The 11,491-nt window shown below is 45.9% G+C and overlaps 1 long non-coding RNA gene across 4 annotated transcripts in view; it reads right to left on the reverse strand.

Moving 5' to 3' along the window:
- Positions 1-9,085, reverse strand: part of LOC134736488 (uncharacterized) — a 163,878-nt gene extending 154,793 nt beyond the window's left edge. For 3 of the 4 annotated variants that reach the window (XR_010120537.1, XR_010120535.1, XR_010120538.1), the window contains exons 1-2: positions 8,869-9,057; positions 7,776-7,841 (exon numbers count right to left, since the gene is read on the reverse strand). This is a non-coding gene — a long non-coding RNA (uncharacterized lncRNA). Of the gene's footprint in view, positions 1-7,775; positions 7,842-8,868 lie in introns of all 4 variants that reach the window. The other variant, XR_010120536.1, reaches the window with a different exon arrangement.
- Between the last annotated feature and the right edge of the window lie 2,406 nt (positions 9,086-11,491).

An 11,491-nucleotide genomic window follows, 5' to 3' on the forward strand; every position in this document is an offset into this window, starting at 1 on the left:
CGGTGGTGGGTGCCTGTAGTCCCAGCTACTCGGGAGGCTGAGGCAGGAGAATGGCGTGAACCTGGGAGGTGGAGCGTGAACCCGGGAGGCGGAGCTTGCAGAGAGCCAAGATAGCGCCATTGCACTCCAGCCTGGGCGACAGAGCGGCACTCAGCCTCAAAAAAAAAAAAAAAAAAAAAGAAAAGAAAATTGAAGGTATGGGAAATAAACCTTGGAGGCAAGGTGTGAAAAAAGTAAGTGGATTGTGGTATTTGAATTACACTTAATGGCCCAGAAAGCACAGAAAAAAAAAAAAAAAAAAAAAAGGAAAGCTCAGAAAAAGAGCTTGGCCCCCGGTAGCAGCCTGTCACACACAAGGAGCAGCAGGGTGAACTGGAAAGAAGACACTGTCCACGCCTCCCTGAACACACTGCTGTGAGGAATGCCACTACCTATGTGTGGCTCACAGAGCCATAGGTATCAGAAAGGCTTCCCTGTGCCAAATGAAATCCTCTCAGTAGCTCTAGCATGGCCCTGGGGCTGCCTTCTGCTGCTGCATAGAGCAATTCTACGTATGCTTCCAATAGCCCTACAGAAAGTGCCTTCTGTCTCCTCCAAGGGCCTCTCATTCCTTCCTCAGTCCTCAGTGCCCCAGAGAGGCAGTGTTGCCTCGTCCTTAACCAAAGGGCTTTAGAGTCAGATGGACATGCAGTAAATCTCATTTGGCCTTGAGCCAGTTACTTTACCCTCTTAAGACTTAACGCCTTTTCTGTAATATGGAGAATTTAGTAGAAAAGATACCTCATAAAGTCTTGTGCATAATGTGAACACCAATCCTAACTTATATTAAGCACTCACTAAATGCTAGTAATTTTTATAAAATGCAGAATTCAAAGGAGTAGATAGCTGCTGAAGTTTTGTACATAATGCAAGCGTAAGTCTTAATGCATATTAAGTGCTCCATTAAACACTAGTAATATTTCTTCCTTTCAAACTCTCTGGTACTTATGATTCTGACACCTTTAACCATTCTGGTATTGTACCATAATGATCTATCTCTATATATATCAAACACATGAAAGGGTTTAGTTTCCTCCTAAGTCACTGGCTGCTACCACTCAGTGTGCTTTGCTGACTCAGGCTCTCTATGCCTCTTCTAAATGGTACAGTGTCCAGGCTTTGTCTTCAAGCCTCCTCTACCTACCCCTGGATTTCAATAATACCCTGTCTAAGGCTTCCAACCATTTTAGTTCTAGCTCAGACATTTCCATGGAACTCCAGACTCATATACCCAACAGTCTACTTGACATCTCAATTTGGATGTTGTGTAGTGAACAATTTAACCTTGCCCAAAAAGAGGTCTGGTCTTTGCCCTTGGTTTCTGGGAGGTCATCTGTAAGTACTTGGAATGTCATGCCTGACAGGAGGAGCAGGACTCCCCCAGGAAGGATCACATCCTCAAAATAAGCTGCCCCTTGCTGATTCACCGGATCCTTTCTGGTTCTAGCAGCACTGTCTGTGTTGAGGTAGGAGCCACGTCAGCTGAGCGGCTCCTCTTAGGCAGGCTGGATACTGAGCACACTTCAGCCATCATCTCGTGCACCTGCTGCATGGAACGGGGCAGAGCACTGACTCCCCTCCAGGAGATGGGCTTACTGTTCACGGCAAAGTCTAAAAATGGTTTGGTGGGCTCAGTTCCTGCCCAGTCAAGAGTCAGAGGTAAGAGCTGATCAGGGTAGTGGAACACACTGCTGACTGAGGAGTTCTTACTAAACAAAGAGAGAGCAAAATTAAGGCCATGGCCTGTCTTCCTCTTCACCCCTCTGTCCTCAAGGCCTGACGTCAAGATCCAAAAGCTTCCATAAGGCGAGCAAAGAACCTGCAGCTACTCAAGACATGGTCTTACAGACAGGCCTGGATCCAACGTCCCTGGAAGATGGGAGGCTGCATACTTCAGGGACATGGCCTATCTTCTACTCACTCACTAGGAAGAGACAGACGGAAGAAGCCAGCATGCCCTGCATGCCAATTAGGAACAGCTGGAATGAAACCAGGTCAGGACAGGAATTGACAACAGCCACCTCGAATCCTCCCATCACCCCCCACCTGCTCAGAAATATCTCAGCCCTGAGGGATTCCCTTCCATACAGGTAGCAGAGAGAAGGCCTATACAATGATGGAATAAAAGGCAACTCAAAAGATATCCTCTTTAGGAATAAAGGTAGCTGGAAAAGAATGAAAGAAAGAGATCTTTTTACTGCAGCGTTTTTTTCTTCTCTTTTATTTTTTTATTTTTTTTTATTTTTATTTTTTTTGAGACGGAGTCTCGCTCTGTCACCCAGGCACCCAGGCTGGAGTGCAGTGGCGCGATCTCGGCTCACTGCAAGCTCCGCCTCCCAGGTTCACGCCATTCTCCTGCCTCAGCCTCTCCGAGTAGCTGGGACTACAGGCACCCGCCACCACGCCCGGCTAATTTTTTGTATTTTTAGTAGAGACGGGGTTTCACCGTGGTCTCGATCTCCTGACCTCGTGATCCGCCCGCCTCGGCCTCCCAAAGTGCTGGGATTACAAGCGTGAGCCACCGCGCCCGGCCCTTTTCTTCTCTTTTAAATCATTGTATCTGAAAGGTCACTCTGTGAGGTTGATGGCTTTCCTAAGAACGTGCTTTCTTTCTCTTCCCAATCATGGGGAGTGTGTGTCACAAGACAGAGAGGCCGATATGGTCGCTACTCACAAAATCTTAAATGATGACCATGTGAATAGCTCAAAGGAAACTTTCCTAGGCTCTGAAGTTCTCACCTTTTTAAAAATTGAATTGACGTGTTGCTCTGCTTTCAGGCGTCCCTCGCCAATTCTGGCTTTTGAAAAGAACTCCGATATGGTTTGGCTCTGTGTCCCCACCCCAATCTCAGGTGGAACTGTAATCCCCAGTGCTGGGGGAGAGACCTGGTAGGAGGTGATTGGATCACGGGGGTGGTTTCTAAGGGTTTAGCATCATCACCCTAGTGCTGTCTTATGATAGAGTTCTCACAAGATCTGGCTGTTTAAAGGTGTTTAGCACCTTCTCTCTCCCTCTTCCTCTCTCTCTCTCTCTCCTGCTCCACCATGGTAAGACATGCTTCTTCCCCTTTGCCTTCCGCCATGATTGTAAGTTTCCTGAGGCCTCCCCAACCATGCAGAACTGTGAGTCAACTAAACCTCTTTTCTTTATAAATTACCCAGTCTCAGGTAGTTCTTTATAGCAGTGTGAGAACAAACTAATACAAATCCTGAGTGAGAGGCTGATTTTCTAGAGCGTCTCAGGAGGCAGTGATTCTGCATCATCCATCCACATGCTCATCCTGTATCCACCCACCCATCTATCCATTTGTTCTTCCATCCACCTACCCACCCATCCATCCACCCACCCACCCATTTATCCATCTACCCTTCCATCCATCCATCCACCCTTCCATCCATCCATCCGTTCCGGTATTCATCTGTTCTTGTGACAAAAATTGCCTTAGTGCCAGACTCTGTCCCGTAAAGTAGGGATATGGCAGAAAACTCATAGATGTAATCCCTGGCATTATGGAACTGGCATTCAAAGTGGGCACAAAGAAGTAAGCTAATGTAGTAGAATGATTTGTTAGAAGTGTACTATAACCTGGATGTGAAACAGCTGTGTTTTATTCCTCCTCAAATACAGCCAGAACTTTTGGTCCCAAAGGCATGGGCTTCCCTTACTTGCTAGGTGAGTATGTGAGTAAACTTTTGTTTTCAAAAACCCAGGTGAGTGGTGCCATGCTGGTCTGTTTTAGACACGGTTTTCAGCCTGCACAGGTTTTTAAAGACACTGCATCTGTGCAAGTGGGAGACTTGGCATCCTGTGTTGATGTTAACCACTTTGCTTTCTGCAGACAGCTGGGTCCGTGAAACTTCTCTACGCCTAATGAAGAGGAATTGGGCTGGCAGCAGCTCGCAACCTTGGCTGCAGATCAGAACCACCTGGAACTTTAAGTCTCTATGCCCAGCCTGCACCCAGACCAATTAAATCAGGAAATCTAGAAGTGAGAGTCAGTCAACAGTTCTTAAAGTCCCCCAGGTGAATCTAACGGGAACAGCTGGTCAAAGGTGAAGAGTTTGCAGCTTTGAATGCTGCAGATTGAAGAAAAGTTGTTGTTTCAGTCCCTCCAGATCAGTTGCAGGAGAGGAAAGGTTTGGGTTTCTGCTCCTAGTTGTAACCAGAACCCCTCTCAGGCCCAACACTCTAAGGATGGCAAGGTCTCAGAACAAAGGAACAAAGCTTTTTTAGCCCGAGCTGCAGGCAGAGGAAAGGGCTGCTGCATGGGGCTTCAGGGCCGCCTTCTCAAGGAAGCCATGCCCTTAACAGGCAGAGCAAGGAAAGGAAAGAGGCAGTCAACGTGGATCCTGTGAGCCTCAGAGCTCTTGTTTAGGGAGAGGCCAGAAGCAACCAGACCTGGCTTCCTCACGAGCTGAATCTCAGAGCTAGATTGTGTATCATTTAGAAAGAATAAAAAATGTGTTACTTTTTGTGCCTTAAGCATCATGTAAGTACTTCATACCTTTTCCCCACTCAGCGGTCACACAGCGGGGCAGTGCTGTGAGGGAGACAGGCCAAGCTGGCTAGTACTTCTCTCCTCCTACCATGACCCCTCTGCCACCTATACCTGCCTTGCTCAGCTCCCAGCCACGCCACACCCTCCCCCCAACAGGACACATCCTCTGGGCAAGGGCTGGCAATGATACAGAGGCCTCCATGAGGACCCCCAGGGACAGGGACACTTTCACCCTCCCTGGGAAGTGATAGGTTGGGACCTTGGGCTCCAGGCAGCCCCATCCTCTCAGGGCCATAAGAGCTCTTCCTCGTACTATGACTCCCAGGAGTAGTGATGCTTCCTCAGGCTCCCTCCCTCCTACATTCTTGCCCCTTGCCCATCCCATCCCAGAACAAGGAATGTGAATGCTTCTGAACTACTTGTCCAGCCCCTCTTTCTTCTGCAAACAGGCCTCTATCCCATCCCTCTGAATTTCTCCTCTTGGCAGCAAGTCCCACACCCCAGTTTTCTCCTGAAGTAGATGGCTTTAAGAACCTTCCCTTGCTTTCTACTGGGACTACTGACTGTATTATATAGAAATAAAATACTGTGAGCTTGTTCTCCCTGTTGGCACAGCCAACAAGGACCAGCCAGCAGCTTTGTAAATGGCTCCATTAAATCCCAGCTCTGAAGTGGGGCAAAGACTCCCACAGCCCAGTGCTTCTCGGCCTCAGCTACAATCACTATCATCTCAACAGGTTTGAAAATGTGGGATGCCTGAGCCCCCACTCCCCAGAGATTGTTTTAATTAGTCTTTAATTAGTCTGGAGGAGGTACAGAGAGCTCACCATTAGGCTTGAGTTTTAAGCCCTCCCAGATGGTGCTAACATGTGGCCAGGGTTGACAGCCACTGCAGTGGAGCCCACCGGGGTCTAATTTGCCAAAAGTCCTGCCTCGTTATTCAAGGCAGCTTCTCTGAAGGACCATGGTCAGGGATGGGACAAGATGAAATAAAGCCTTGTCACTTATTACCCTCCAGGGGGTCTGCAGGTTGCTGCCTGGTGCTCCCACTGCCTCCAAATTCCCCTCCGGGTGGCACAGGCACTGCTGGGGCCACCCTCTGTCAATGAAAAGACATATTCCAAGATAGCTTGTGTTTGCCTGGTGAACTTGGTGGACCTCTCAATCAGTGAACTTCTTCTGAGCACACAGGATGTAGGGGGTGAAGTTGACATCAGACCTAGCTCTGGCCCTTCCTCAAAGAGTCTCTTGTCCAACTGGAGAGATGAGCAAATGACCCAGGGCTGACCTGTGAGAAATGGCCTGTGAATACAGGGGACATTCAGGGAAGGGAATGGACAGAGCATGCTGCAGTGGAGACAGCAAGATCAGAGTCCTGACTGGCTTAAGGGAATATGGAAGAGGAAGGAATGAAAGAGGGCGTCCTGAAAAGGGGCAATAGATTAAGGAGAGCCCAAGAGCAAGAAAATGTGTAACTGTGTGAGGAAGAGAAGATGGGAAAGATGGAGAGAGAAAAATGGTTTCGTGGGCCGTCCCCTTCCCACTAACCCTACTGCCGACCCCTTAACTAAGGTCCCTGTCACCTAATCCCTGGGGTTGGGCATCTGCCGCCTCCTTCCTGTCTCACCCCTACAGCTAAGGAAGGGGAGTAGAGGGTGACACCCACTTGCTGGAGCATAATCCAAACTATCACCTATTATATTATCACAGTCAACCATCTTAACAATTCCTCAGTATCGACTAATTTTTAGACCATGCACAAATGCCCCGATATGTTTCACAGGTGGTCTTTTTATAGTCGGTTTGTTCAACTCAGGATCCAATCAACGTCCACATATTGCACTCAGTGATCTGTCTCTTAAGTTTTTTTCACCTAAAAGTTACTGCCCCACCTCACCCCCTTTTTTCCATGCCATTTCTTTTATGAAAAAGTGGAGTCATTTGTCCTGTAAAGTCGTTCAAGTAAATTAAAATGGTGGCCAAGGCCGAAGAATGCCTGCAGAGACAAAACCAGTTAGGCCTTATAAGTGACTTTTACCTTGCTTGATTTGCAAATACAAGCAAAATTTAACTTGGGCTATTTCTTGTAAATGCCTACATTAAAGAAAAACAAAACTGAAGCTCAACAAATCAGAAATAGCCAAAAACTTAACAATTGCTATGAGGGACTTTCCAGTGGGATAGACCAAACAAGGCAACTGTCTAAGGAACCCACCAAACATTTTCTTGGCTTTACTTCCATGTGCCTGTGAAAGCCTCTCCCTCGGTGGAGCTGTCCAGAACCACTTCTGGTTTGAAGCTGCCTAATTCATGAATCATTGTTTGCTCAAATAAACTCTAAAAATTTTATTGTGCCTCAGTTTACCCTTTTAACAGACTTTTCCTCATCCTGAGTTTGGCTCAGGCTCACTACATCATTTTATGAGGTTTAATTTACAAAACAAATAAAATAAAAACTTAGATAATTGGCCGAGCATGTTGGCTCACACCTGTAATCCCAGTACTTAGGAAGGCCGAGGCGGACAGATTGCTTGAGCCCAAGAGTTTGAGACCAGCCTGGGCCATCTCAACCAAAAGAAATACAAAAGTTAGCAGGGCATGGTGGCACGTACTTGGTAGTCCCAGCTACTCAGAGGGACTGAGGTGGGAGGATCACCTGAGCCCAGGAAGTTGAGGCTGCAGTGAGCTGAGATCGCACCACTGTACTCCAGCCTGGGCAACAGTGAGACCTCGTCTCAAAAAAAAAAAAACTTGGAGACTCACAGGCAGGGAGACCTACCTGAGAAATATCCTCAAGAGGAATAGAGTAAACAAAACATTAGCTTCCTTTTCTTACGCTGATCCTCAACTTGTGGTTTGAAGTAAGAGGATGCAGCTATGTCTGTTCCAAGCAGACTTTGGGAATGTTCCAGACTTTCAGAATGTAGCAAGAAGAGTAGTGAATGGGAAAAAAGGACACATCAGAGAGGAGGGAAATGACACTGGGATTTGAACCAGCTCAGGAGAGGTGAAAAAAACTTAACACATGAAAGAGGATTTTCCAGTCACCCATCCTTCTGCAGCCTTTTCTGGGGAAAGTCAAAGTCTGGCACAGCCACAGCCAATGGCCTGCACTGCCCCCTGCAGGCTGAAATCCTTCAGCAATGACGATGGACTTCCCCTGGTTCCCGGCACAGCTTTGCAGGGAGCAAGCCTGTCGTGGGAACGGTTTCCAGAACTCCAACGCAGGCGACTCACCTGACACCTTCGCCTGCAGATACAGGACCACTGGTTCTGTCGCCCTAGGAACGTGTCCCACTGTACCTGGCACCAGAAGTAAATGGGAATGAAGGAGAAAAAAGGCTTAGAATATACAGAGCCAGAAGTTAAATCTGTGAAAAAGTCTTTAAGTCATCAAATATATACAATTAATTCCACAATCTGGAATTCTCACTGGCATTTAGTCAAAATGGAAGTTCTCGACTCTAAAGAATATATTCAAGAACACAGAGTATTCAGTTGTAAATGCACCATTTTTTTCTTTGTTGATGGGAATTGGGTGAAATATGATTTTTCACATTTCCTGTTTGAAAAGTACAATCCTGTAGCAACACTACAAACAGTGAGTAGTCAGTATCTGAAGTTGTATGGCTTCAGAATCGCATACAACGATCAATAATAAAACAAAAGTTTATCAACTCTGTTAGAGAAAAGGTTAGCTTATGTTTTTTTATATGCAAAATATTATAAAATTGCAATATATGAAGAGATGACCACAGCATATGAAGCCAAAAAAAAAAAAAAACTGTAGGAAGATGAAAGTTCTTATAGAGATGTGTTAGGAAGTTATTTTGTAAAAAGTATTATGTCATCGTTCTGGGTTTGGGGATGTTTGTGGTATTTGGCGCTTGTTCAATTTGTGTTTTGTGTTTTCATATTTTAAATAAATGTTCACTTTTACACCAAAAAAAGAAAATAAGTAGAAAAAATTGAAATTATAAAATAGACGAATTAAGGAGTAATAATTAGCTTTGCACAGTTTGATTTAACAAAAAAAAAAATCTTTTAAGTAGAGAGAGTTCTCCTAGGACATTTTAATTATGACTTCATAGACTGTTAATGCTTGAAAAGACCTTCGAGGTGATCTTATGAACTTTATGTTTCAGACAGCCCAGGGAACTAGGGCTGAGAAAAAGAACCAACTCCCAAAGTCCCGCTGTGAGTTACTAGCACAACCAAAATTAGAAGCCAGGCCCCTGCCTCCCGACCACACGCGCCTGCCTCCCAGGGCTGGTTTGCAGCCGGTAGAGAGGAGCATAGGCTTTTCCCAGGGATTAGATCCATCACTTACTCTGAAACGCACATATTGACAAAAGCTTTTCTCCACCTCTGCGCCACAGCTCTGGAAAGCCGGGTGCTCCACACGGAGCAAACTGAGAGCCAAGCTTTTCCTTCACAGCGTTATTCTTAATCCGTCCACAGCACCCTCCTTACAGGTAGGAAGCTGAACTCCCCAGCTTTCTTCCTGCTGCTCAAGAGGCTGCCGCGGGAGATGCTGCGGGTGCCCCCTGCTGGCCAAACGGAATATCACAGTATCACAGGCCTGGCCGCCCTCCTTTTTAGATAGATGAGATAGATTAGATAGATAGATATAGATAGATAGATGATGATAGATAGATGATAGATAGATAGATGATAGATAGATGATAGATGATAGATAGATAGATAGATAGATAGATAGATGATAGGCAGGCAATAGATAGATATTACAGGTAGATGATAGATGATAGATGATGATAGATAGATGATAGATAGATAGATGATAGATAGATAGATAGATGATGATAGATAGATAGATGATAGATAGATAGATAGATAGATAGATAGATAGATAGATAGATAGATAGATAGATATAGATAGATAGATAGATAGATAGATAGATAGATAGATGATAGAGATAGATTGATTGATTGATTGATTTTGGGTCAGTCCCCAGTGGTTGAAGATCCTTAGGTAAGATAGGGGACTAAAATGGGACAATTCTCCACACTAGAGGGCAAAGGAAAGGTTCCATGAGAGTCGTTGTGTTCATGCTCAGTTGAGACTATGGCAATCAGGATTCCATCCACAAGATCTTGAAAGGACGAAGCTGAGGCTGTGCAGCCCAGAACAGTGCCTTGAAATTTCACGTGCATAGACATCACCTGGGAATCTGGTGAAACTCCAGATTCTGGTGAGCTAGGCCTAGGGGAAAGCCTAGGATCCTGCATTTCTAACAAGCCCCCAGGCGATGCTGCTGGTCCAAGCACAAGACTTGGAGTAGCCAGATTCTAGATGAAGTGCACGGACTTTGGAGTCAGACCAAATTGTGTGAACCTCAATTTTTCCACTTGCTAGCTGTGTGGTTCCAGACAAGGTCCTTAAATATATTGAACCTTGAATTCCACATGAAAATGGGCATGATCCCACCTACCTCACTGTACTTTTGTGTGGACTGTATAGATAGCATATAAAGGTGTCTCGTGTGGTATCTGGCATGTAGTGGACATTCAGTAAGTGATGACTGTCACCATCATGGGGATTTTTCCCAATAGGTTCATGGCTTCAGCAACTCATTACCAGTGGATACTAGATATGGATACTGATTTACACAAAAGTGTAAATCACAGAATCTCAAACTTATGGATGTCATAGTTTCATTTATTGGTCCCTGGCGGCCAAGGTTAGACCCACCTTTAGCTGCAAACCCGGAGGCTTACAGTCAGTTTAGAGCTGAATCCTTAGCAGTGGTTTCAGTCATCCCTGATGAATGCACATCTTCTCTCACATCCAAACTAGAAAGACACAGAAGAAATAAGATTGATGCCTTGTCACCACACTGGAGATGAGCTGTAATTCACATGTGTGCTAGGCAGACAATGAAATACAACCTGCAGATAAATCGTCTAAGAGCACATAGGGAAAGACTGGATGCTGTGGAGGTGGAAGGTCTGGGTTCATGCACTAGCATCAATATTCTGTAACTGAGCAACCTCAACAAGCTTGGTAAGTTATTTGAGCCTCAGTTCCCTCATCTGTAAAGTGAGATGATGATGATAATACATCCAGATTAGAAACCGAATGTGAAGTGCTTTGAAAATGATCATCCCCCTTCCCTTGGCTCCTCTTGTGTGAGAGAGCTTGGAATTTCAGATAAATGGAGACCCTTTCTCTACTGTTAGCTCTGTATCCATGGATCCAGGAAGTTAGAGGCAGCAGATGTTACAGAAATGTCCATTGGTAAATAAAACAGAGGGCAATGTATTATACAGTCAAAGAGTTTAGGTCTGTAAGTGTTGAAGGCCTATGTCCACATCTGGATGACATTTTGAAGCAAAGAGTGACTGAAACAACCTAGGTCCCATCTCCATAGTAGAGTGCATACGATCCTTCTGCATTGGCTGCCAGCCCTCTCCAGCTCACCCCGACTCCATCCCCAATAATGCCAAACTCCTGCAGCTCCCCAGGAGGGTGCCCTTTCACAACTCTGTGCCTGTTCACATGCCACTCACTTTCCCCCTTCCTCAATCCTCGCCAAACTTGTGATTCGAGGACTAGGCAGAGCTCTTTGTTGCAACAGAAAGAGGAAGGCAGAGAAAGAACCCACAGTATTACCGGAAAGGCTAGAGGAAGCAGCTAGATAGGTGGACGGGATGAAGAAAAGCACAGTCAGAACCACAAGCAAGACTATAGCGCAGAACCCTGCAGGGATGAACCCTCTGCCACCACCTCCAAGCACCTGAAGCCAGCAGTGTATGCACTGCCAATGCCACGGCCCTGCAGGCTGAGCCTGCTCCTGCGCTGCCACCATCAGCAATGCTCCATGAGCATCACGGTAGAACCAAGCCTTCCCTGACACACCTTCCTCTGTGTGTCACACACACGAGTCCTTGAACTGTTCTCCCAGCATCCCTTAAACTTAGTCACATGGTTT

The sequence above is a fragment of the Symphalangus syndactylus genome, chromosome 4 (assembly GCF_028878055.3).
Source record: "Symphalangus syndactylus isolate Jambi chromosome 4, NHGRI_mSymSyn1-v2.1_pri, whole genome shotgun sequence".
Taxonomy (NCBI): Eukaryota; Metazoa; Chordata; class Mammalia; order Primates; family Hylobatidae; genus Symphalangus; species Symphalangus syndactylus.